The following is a 10,247-nucleotide window of genomic DNA, read 5'->3' on the forward strand; positions in this document are numbered from 1 at the left end:
CGTGAAGTCCGACTCATTCGATCAACATCTGAAGGACCTGGACGAGGTCTTCAGGGCCTTAAGGGGAGTCAACATGAAGCTCAACCCCGAAAAATGTACTTTCGGGGTTGAGGGAGGGAAGTTCCTAGGCTTCATGCTCACCCACCGAGGGATAGAGGCCAACCCCGACAAGTGCCAGGCCATACTCAACATGAGAAGTCTGAACAGTGTGAAGGAGGTACAACAGCTCCTAGGGTGGCTGACCGCTCTCTCCCGGTTCGTCCCCCGCCTGGCCGAGAGGACGAGGCCGATGGTCCAGCTGCTCCGAAAGGGCAAAAAATTCGCCTGGGACGACCAATGCGAGGAAATCTTCAAACAATTCAAGGAGTTCCTCACATCCCCGACCGTCATCCAGAAGCCGAGACCCGACCACCCGATCCTTGTATATCTGGCAGTCTCGGAGGAAGCAGTCAGCGCTGCCCTGGTACAAGAGACCGAGGGCGAAGAGCGACCGGTGTACTTCGTCAGCCAAACCCTCCACTCGGCCGAGACCAGGTACCAAATGATAGAGAAGGTGGCCCTCACCTTAGTTCTCACAGCAAGACGGATGCGCCCCTACTTCCAAAATCACTCCATAATTGTAAGAACCGACTACCCTATTTTTAAAATTTTGTCTAAGCCGGACCTTGCAGGGAGGATGATAGGATGGTTGTTAGAAAAGATGGCTTTAAACTAGAGGGGGGGGTGAATTGTTTAAAGGGGTTTTCGCAAACTTTTCAAAATTAGAATGAACTTATTTCAGAAACCAATTGATTCAGCAATTTAGTTAGCCAAAACAGCAAGCAAAACAGTGATATCAGGAAAAACAATCGGTTGTTTCTTCGAAACAATCGGTTGTTTATACCAGCAAACAACAAACAAACTGAAATTAAAGAGTTAGGGATAGAAAGATTGTACACAAATGTTTATACTGGTTCACTCCAACTAGAGCTACATCCAGTCTTCTCAGAAACCCTGAGGATATCCACTAAGCAATCACCACTTGATCAATTACACCACAACCAAGAGAATGACCTTGAACACCTCAAGAAACACACTCTCCTTGGCCAACACTAAGATTGTTGATCTTGAACACCTCAAGAACACACAGCCAATCTCAGCAACTCACACAAACAAATTGTTCAGCAGTTTACAAAGATTACACTTGTTACAGATGGAAATCTGAAATCAATACAAGTAGAATCCCTATTCAGCACCTTGATCAATCTCTCAACTCTTTTGCAATCTCAGAATACTTTGAAAAACTCTTTTTCTTAAAACTTTGTTTCAAGATTCTTAATATATCAAAACTGTTTTTCAGAATATATCTAAGAATATAGTTTGTTATCAAATCTTAACAAACTCTTAATTGCATTTAAAATAGATTGGTCAAAGCATTTAATGACTGGAGCGTATTCAGTTAAAGCATTTAAAGCTCAGTCAAAGAAAACAGTTTTTCTGTTATGGTTTTAAAACAAACAATCGATTGTTTCATCGAATCAATCGGTTGTTTTGTTACTTAACAAAATACACCATTCAAAAACAGTTTTCAAACTTTCTCAAAACACCTAAGTGTAAACAATCGGTTGTTTCGACAAAACAATCGGTTGTTTCAACTTAGTTTGAAAATCATTTTGCTTTGTTAAAATTGAGATGCTAATTGCTTTGAGATTTAATCTAAGTGTTGATTACAACATTGAACTACCCCAGAACAAGGCTGAAACCAGCACAGCAGCATCAAGCAAAGCAGAGGCTTCATCATCCCTCAAAGGATTTGGATTCTTCAAAACATTGAACTCCACTTGTTTCAACAATGGTCAGTCGAACTCTCCGAGTTCGAAATACGCTACGAACCGAGGGGCGCCATCAAGTCTCAATGCCTGGCCGACTTCTCGGTCGAGCTAACACCACTACCCACCCTCTCGGGCGGGTGGACGCTCTATGTGGACAGCTCCTCAAATAAAACATCATGTGGAGCGGGAGTCGTCCTGGAGGGGCCGGGCGACCTCTTCCTGGAACAAGCCCTCCAATTTGGATTCCGAGCGACCAACAACCAGGCCGAGTACGAGGCCTTGCTCGCTGGGATGAACCTAGCCTACGACATGGGAGCACGCGAAGTCACATGCAAAAGCGACTCACAGGTGATGGTCGGCCAAGTCAATGGAGAGTTCGAAGTTAAAGAGCCTCTACTGCAGCGATACTACCACGCAGCCAAAAATAGCATCGCCCGTTTCAGCAAAGCACCCTTGGAACACATACCGAGGGAGGACAACAAAAGGGCCGACATCCTGTCCAAGCTGTCGGTCACCAAGAAGAAGAGCCACCAGAGGTCAGTCATACAAATATGGCTGAGACACCCAAGTGTGACCGAGGCCGAGGCCGAGGCCGAGTGTCTGGCTATAAAAGAGGCCGAGGCCGACAAGTCGATGACACCCGTCATCCAGTACCTAACGGTCGGCACATGCAAGGCCGACCAAGAAAAGGCGATGAAGCAGGAATGCGCCCGGTACACCATGATCAACGAAGATTTGTACCGGAGAGGTTACTCGACCCCCCTGTTAAAATGTATCACCAACAAACGGGCCGAGTACATTCTGGCCGAGATCCATGAGGGGATCTGCGGAAATCACGCCGGGGCGAGGACGATGGCCGCCAAGGTCTTGAGGGCCGGCTACTACTGGCCGACCATACAGGGCGACTGCACCGAATACGTGAAGAAATGCGACAAGTGCCAAGAGTTCGGTCCCTTCCACCACACCAAGCCAGAAGAGCTGCACATCATCATCTCCCCATGGCGGTTCGCCATTTGGGGGATGGACATCATCGGCCCCTTCTCCCCGGGGAAAGGGCAGACCAAGTTCCTCCTGGTGGGAATTGACTACTTCACCAAGTGGATCGAGGCCGAACCCCTTGCCTCCATCTCGACAAAAAATGTGCAAAACTTCGTATGGAGGAGCATTGTCTGCCGATTCGGCGTCCCGCACACGATAATAACAGACAATGGCCGACAGTTCATTGACCGAGGCCTACAGTCCTTCTACGACGACCTGGGCATCAAGTCCATCACGACCTCGGTAGAACACCCTCAATCCAATGGACAGGCCGAAGCCGCCAACAAGGTCATACTCAACGAACTGAAAAAACGGTTAGGCAAGGCAAAAGGCCGATGGACCGAGGAGCTGATTGAGGTACTCTGGGCGTACAGGTGCACCCCCCAGACTACCACGCAGGAGACACCTTACAGCCTGACATACGGGACCAAGGCCATGATCCCGGTGGAGGTGGCCGAGCCCACCAAACGACGACAGATGTTCGACCTCAACCTAAACGAGGAGAGCCTAGCGGTCAACCTCGACTTGGTAAGTGAGTTTCGTGACAAAAGCAGAATCCGAGAGGCCGCCTGCAAAATCCGGGCGTCCAGACGGTACAACACAAAGGTCCGGCCGAGGAGTTTCCAGAAGGGCGACCTCGTCTGAAGAATGCGCAGCGACGCGAGAAAAAGTGAAGGGAAATTCTCATCCAACTGGGAGGGGCCTTTCCGAGTCCGAGAAGTCGCACAGGGGGGAACTTATCATTTAGAATGGCTTTCGAGCAAAATTGTACCGAGGACGTGGAATGCCACGCACCTCAAATTCTACTATAGCTAAAATCAATAAAGTCACGCACTCTTTCCTCACCCGACCAGGGAGGTTTTAACGAGGCGTTTTCATCAAAATACTGACAAAGTTCTTCTACAACTTCCCGGCTCGGCATCCCCTGCCAAGACCGACCACCCAAGCTTGCTCGATTAATTTCGCAAGTATTGGCCGACCGCCCACCAAACTTGCTCGATTAATTTCGCAAGTATTGGTCGATCGCCCACCAAACTTGTTCGATTAACATCGCAAGTATTGGCCGACCGCCCACCAAACTTACTCGATTAACATCGCAAGTATTGGCCGACCGCCCACCAAACTTACTCGATTAACATCGCAAGTATTGGCCGACCACACACCAAACTTGCTCGATTAACATCGCAAGTATTGGCCGACCGCCCACCAAACTTGCTCCATTAACATCGCAAGTATTGGCTGACCGCCCACCAAACTTGCTCGATTAACATCGCAAGTATTGGCCGACTGCCCACTAAACCGACAACCAAGCTTGCTCGATTTAACAATCGCAAATTATGGCCGAACGCCCATGTTTTACTTATTCGATTAACATCACAATACTAACGCCCGATCGCCCATGTTTAATCAATTTACTTGTTCAAGTCAACAATCGCAAATTACGGCTGATCGCCCATGTTTAATCAATTTACTTGTTCAAATCAACGATCGCAATTTACGGCCGATCGCCAGATTTATACGCCGACTCACTAACTTGTAAATTTTTAGGCAAAACCATGATGAAAGGAAAGTTGGATGATATATTAAAGATAGGGTGATACATTAGAGAGCAAAATGAAAAGGCCACACCCCGGCCTCGGAGGAAATTAAAAATCAAGAGAAGGCCACACCCGGGCCAAGGGCAAACCTAGTCTTGAATCTTTACACACTCTCCATCCTCGGCCTCGGTCGCCCCCACTCGAGCATCGGCCTCCCCCTCCTGGGTCTCGGCCTGTGCAGTCTCTTGAGCAGTCAAGGCCACCACTTCAGCACTCGACATCAGCCAACCCTGGTAGACCTCACAATCAAGGTCAAACGCACCAGTGGCCGGCGGCCCGCCGTATAGAACATGCACTTGACGCACGGCTCGTTCGAAGCATTGCTTCAGCAGCTCCTCGGCCTCCTCATAATTCTCGTCGAGCTCAACCTCGACTTGGTCTTTGGCAGCTTGGAGGGCGGCCATCTCAGCGACCGAGGCAGCAAGTTTCTCACCCCTATCCTCGGCCAACTTCTTCAGTTGAGCGATCTTAGCAGCCACCCTCCTCTTCTCAGCCTCGAGCTGGCGCCTCGCCTCAATAGCCTCATTTTGCGCCAACTCCCGCTTGGCCGCCTCCTTAGCAATCTTGGTCGTGAGGTCAGCATTGGCGGCCAAAGACTGCTTCAAGGACTGGGTGGCCTTCGAGAGCTGATGCTCCAACTGGGACACGACCTCCACGTGTCGGTCTCGACCCTGGAGACCGTGCTGAACGAGCACGACCGAGCGACACATTAGCTCAAAGCCGCTCCTCAGAAGGTCCGAGGGAGAGACGTCCCGGAAAGACTCCCGAGTCTCTTCAAGGAGCGCCACGCGAACTCTTCGCGTAAACTGGTAGCTACTCCCCAAGAGGTCAAAGGGAGTGGGCGTTGGCCTCGCCACGGCATCAGAGGAGCTCGGGCGGGATCTGGGAGAGGGCAGCACCACCTCGGTCGCCCCTCGACGAGGAGGAGGAGGTGTCGGCATTGAGCCGGGCGAGCGGGTGGTAGTGGCAACGTTGTTACCCTCCCTCAACCGTTACTTGGACTTTTGGGAAGGGCCGACCGACCCCTTGGACTTGGCCGCCACCTCATCGGCCGGCGGCATCACCTCCAAGCTGCGGCGACCCTTGCACTCAGCCGCCTTCTGACAATGTTTGTCGAGCACGTCAACGGCACTCGGTCGCTCGTTCACCATGGTTTTTGCAAGAATAAACAAATTAAAACAAGTAAGAAAAAATCGACCGACCGACCGACTAAATACGAAGTAAAAAACCCATACCCCGGACGGACGCCCAGCACCCAGGCTTAGCATAGGCCCCGATCAGCATCCGGCATGGAAGTCTCCTCGGGAGGGCATCAAAGAGCGAAAGAACTTCCAGCTTATCGGCACCCTCTGTCGGCTTCGACCATTCTTTGAATCCACAAGGCTTGCGAGTCCAGTAGAGAGGGAACCTCGACCCACCAGACTCGTCAAAAAAAATGGTTGTCGCCTCCGGCCGAATGATGACCTTGACGAACCATTCCTTAAACCTCTTATAGGAACCAGCAAAAAGGTCGAACAACAAGCTACCCGACCACCCGACCAAGGAATGCCATGAAGCCTTTTTAGCAGGGTGAGAGGCATAGTAAGAAAGAAAACAAGAGGGGAAAGGATGAAGACGCATCACATCACACAACAGGCGGAAGGCTTGAAGGGACGCCCAGGTGTTCGGGTGAACCTGGGTGGGAGCCACGTTGAGCGCCCGAAGGACGCCCATCGTAAACGTGTCGAAAGGCAAAGACACGTGAAGGTCAGAAAAGAAGCAAGTGTACATATAAAAGAAAGGGGGACCAACATCCGGTCGCCCCATGCACACCCTCTCGGTTGGCCCACAAGGCACAACATCGAAATAGTGAGAGTGGCCGCTCGGCTTTAAGGCCAGGTGCTTAAGAAAGAACTCGGCCACGCAATCCTCAGTGCTATAGCTGGATGACTTCTCAATCACATTGGAGTCTACCCAGCTAAACTCCATAAGGGGAATGGCCGAGGGAGGAGAGTCTGACCGGTCAGTCGCAACCGCCGGGTCATCCTCCCTCAACTTCTACCTGGGTCGACCCCTCGGCCAACCCAACCGACTGGGAGTCGGTGGCAGAAGAAGAAGAAGAAGAAGAAGAGGAAAAGGAAGAAGACTGCCCGATAGGAGAAATCGGACGACCGGATGAAGAGGACGTAGGCCGAGACCGGCTCGACATAACTAACCTTTTTTTGGGAAAGGAAGTGTGGGCGAGAGGTCACTCGGCTATCAGAGCTAAGGGCGAGAGATCACTCGGCTATCAGTTCGCTCAAACAAAGAAAACGCAAGGGTTCGACACTGTGGTGGACCCCTATTTATAGGGCCCATGGACCTCGGAATTCGAAACGTCAAACGTCACAAAAAACCCCTCATCAATGCACATCACATCGCGCCGTCTGAGGTCGTATCACGCCGCCTAGTCACGTCACACCTCGAGAAATGAAACGACCGCACGATCAAGGGAAGCCGACCGACACCCATCATCAAAAACTCAACGGACACATCCAAAATATCTGCCCTCGAGCCTGGGGGGCAAGTGTACCGGTATGGGCGAGGCCGACCCATGGTCTCCTTGCCCGAGACCAGGTCAACCTGACCAAAACCAAAGGAAAACTGACCGAGACCTAAGAGACTTGGCCGAGATGACGAGGTCGACGGTCTACCTGGCCGAGACCTTAGAAAGCCTAGCCGAGACGGCCAAGACCATAAGAACTTGGCCGAAGGCCGACACACATCAGGTTAACTTGGCCGACGGCCGACCCCTGCCACCGTTAACGCTCAAACCAAGATCAATAAAGCTAATCCATCATTAAGAATTAGGTAATGCAACCCTAAGCGGTATCCACCTCGATAAACGGGCCCAACAAGGTAGGCCCATTAGAATAATATAAATAGCACGCATTCCAAGGAGTAAGGTATGTCATTTATTACTGTTCACCTACCTGAGAGCTGACCACCCGCTTTACTGACTTGAGTGTCGGAGTGCCTTCGCAGGTACCCCCACCATCCGGTGTTCACCCGAGGCCGAGTGCCGAAGGAGAAGCAGGAGGACGAGAAGAATCCCAACTCACCACCCAGTCACCTGACCGACCGAAGGAAGGAGAAAAAGACTTCAATAGTTCTTTAGGTCCCATCTCCCTAGCAGGAACAGGTATGGATCTTCACCTACATCGTTCGTTTGCAACTTAATTGTCTTATGGTTCTCATGGAGATTTTTTGTTTTAATCAACAATAAAAATTTAATAAATAGGAGTACTCGGAATACTCCAACTCATGTACAAAATCTCCTATATTAGAGAAATGAGGTTTCCAGATAAAAATGACTAAAACATAGCCATGTTTTACACATTTAATTATGATAAGCTTAAACCTCTTTAAAAAGCATAAGGATATGAATACATAAATCAAGCTATCTAAAAAAAAATTCAGCAACTTAGTCCAATTCCATAATATAAGCATGTCAGCTCAAAAGAAAGACTTTACCTCCTTGCTATCTATTGTAGTTTCCCAAGCATCTATTGTGACTATAGTTGTACCCCAAGGAAATTCCTCTCATGCAAATTGAGAATCCAACCAAAAAGCAGAGAAAGGGTGTTAATCATCAATATAGTGATTTTAAACATTCATATACATTAATACACCAATCAGAATAAGAGAAATTTGAGTTTGGAAATTTATAACTTACCCATGCCCACGCCTTAGGCCAGAGCAAAAATTTCAACAGGATCCACCACTGCATTATTGAAAATTATCCTATTCCTATGGTTCCAAATTCCATAAATAATGGAAATCAACATACATTTTGTTGTTGTGGCAGAATCCAATATTGATCTTAGAAGAGCTGCTTTTAAGCAAATATTGGATCAATTTTTAAGGGTGGTTCATGAAGAGAGTAATTTGGCATTGGTGATTCCTATCATTAAAGCAATTGGTTCCTTGGTCAGAGACTTCTTTGAAAAGGTTCTGAAAGTTCTTGGTCCTTTAGTTGCTCAACTTGGTAACACTGAATTGAACAATACGTAAAATTTGTTATTTGAAATGTAAATACTGGATTGTATAAATTGGAAGCTAACACTAAATCCAGGTTTTCTTTCTGAATTGTACAATCCGGTTTATAAATTAAATTCACGAATTGGATTGTATAATTTGGTAGACAACCCTAAATTCAATGTTAACTTTTGGTTTGTACAATTCGGTATTTACATTTCAAAGAGGAAGTGTTGCAAATTGCTCAATTTTATACAGATGTAAAAAACGAAAAAAATACGAGAAAGTTAAAGTTGAAAGAAAACTCACCTCAATCATCCACCTTCACCACCACCAACCACAAACTACAACCACCCACAAACACAATGAAGAACAATCACCCAAAAAAACAATGAAGAACAAGTCACCCACAATGAGACTAGCCATCTCTTCTTATCTCTCTCAGATCCTTAATCGTCAATTGAATGCATTTCTCTACGTTATTGTGTGTTCGTAGTTCCTCACTTGACGATATAATAGGGTTCGTAGGGTTGTCTTTGTTGGATTAGGATTCCTCAATCATATAATGAAACGAGAATAATGATTAAATAATACCTGGTAGACTCGTGATCGTATGGCTGAGGGACGAATACATGATCTTGATTGGGTTGAGAATAATGATTAAATAATACATGGTAGACCCGTGATCATATGGCTGAGGGACGAAGACATGATCTTGATCGGGTTCCCCTTTAGGGTGTATCGCTTAGAATGGAATTATGTGAGTAGAGAGACAAAGAGATGAGAGGCTCGAAAATCCCTTTAGAGAATGAGTTTCAGTCGTGTGATGTTAGAATATGAGGGTGTCTCTTTAGTTGCCTAGTAATCTCTATTTATAATACACCCAAGGGGAAACCCTAATTATTTATGGTAAGAGTAATTACGTCCATCAAGTAATTACCAATAATATAATAGGATAATTATGGTAATTGATCAATTAATAAGATAAATAATCGTGAGGTGCCACATAATATTCTTACATTCTCCCACTTGGCCAAAGGATTATTTATTATGAGCATTAGATAAGTCTGGCCAGATTTTAATACTCATTTTAGTCCTAAACTGTAATTGTAGCAGAGAAATACAGTCTTTGAATCAATATTCAACTCAAGACCCCCATTAATCATACTACAATACAAATTGAAAACTTATGTAAATTTTAGGATCAATTGATAAGTAAGCCCTTTAGACTTTGATTTGTACAGTTAGTGTCTATGTATATTTAGGCATGCATAAACATATTTAAGGACACACAAATCAAGGTAAATGAGGAAATTTTATTAAACATAAGTAAGTACAAATATGCTAAATAAGGTCTTTAGATAATCCCATCTTCGAAACATGTTCTTCGAATACTTTAGGTGGGAGATCTTTAGTCATCAGATCCGCAAGCATATTTTTAGTACTAATATACTCAACACAAAGCTTATTTTCCTCAACTCGCTCACGTACGAACAAGTACTTTGTATCAAGATGTAATCCAGCGCCACTCGAACTGTTATTATTCGAAAAACTAACGGCAGCTGAGTTATCACAATAAAGCTTCAATGGCCTGGAAATGGAGTTAATGACTTTGAGTCCAGCGATAAGATTTCGCAACAACATTCCATGACAAGTTGCATTGTACATTGCAACATATTCTGCCATCATTGTTGAGGTTGTTGTTAATTGATGCTTATGACTCTTCCATGAGATAGGCCCGCCAACTAACATAAAGATATACCCAGAAGTGGGTTTCTTGTCATCTTTGCATTTTGCAAAATCA

Source organism: Phaseolus vulgaris, chromosome 1 (genome assembly GCF_000499845.2).
Source record: "Phaseolus vulgaris cultivar G19833 chromosome 1, P. vulgaris v2.0, whole genome shotgun sequence".
Taxonomy (NCBI): domain Eukaryota; kingdom Viridiplantae; phylum Streptophyta; class Magnoliopsida; order Fabales; family Fabaceae; genus Phaseolus; species Phaseolus vulgaris.